This window comes from Callorhinus ursinus, unplaced genomic scaffold (assembly GCF_003265705.2).
Source record: "Callorhinus ursinus isolate GAN/ISIS: 27379988/994484 unplaced genomic scaffold, GSC_fseal_2.0 scaffold4, whole genome shotgun sequence".
Lineage (NCBI taxonomy): Eukaryota > Metazoa > Chordata > Mammalia > Carnivora > Otariidae > Callorhinus > Callorhinus ursinus.
In genome coordinates, this window is record NW_027397066.1 from 120,302,724 (window position 1) to 120,303,165 (window position 442).

Sequence of the window (442 nt, forward strand, 5' to 3'; positions counted from 1 at the left end):
ATGATGTAATGTATGGTGATTAACATAACAATAAAAAATTAAAAAAAGAGAATTAACAATGATAAAATTTGCCTTAGAATTAAAAAGGTATACATAAATTGGAGGGCCTCTCTACTTTTGTACTCCGACCCTCTCTGGATTTCTCTGTGAGGACACAATACTATCTTGAAGCTGGTACATATTACTGAGTTCTTTACTACATATGTGTACATTCATGAATATCGGTATTATTTTGTATTTTCAACATCTACTTATGTGACATAATTCTGTAAATACCATTCCAAAGTTTGATTTATTTCCACTAGGTACTTATTCTTATATTTTAAAAATAAATTTCACTCACTTTTTTAAAAAAAGATTTATTTGAGAGAGAGCGTGCGCGCTTGTGTGTGGGGGGGCAGAGGGAGAGGGAGAGAGAGAGAATCTCAAGTAGATGCCCTGC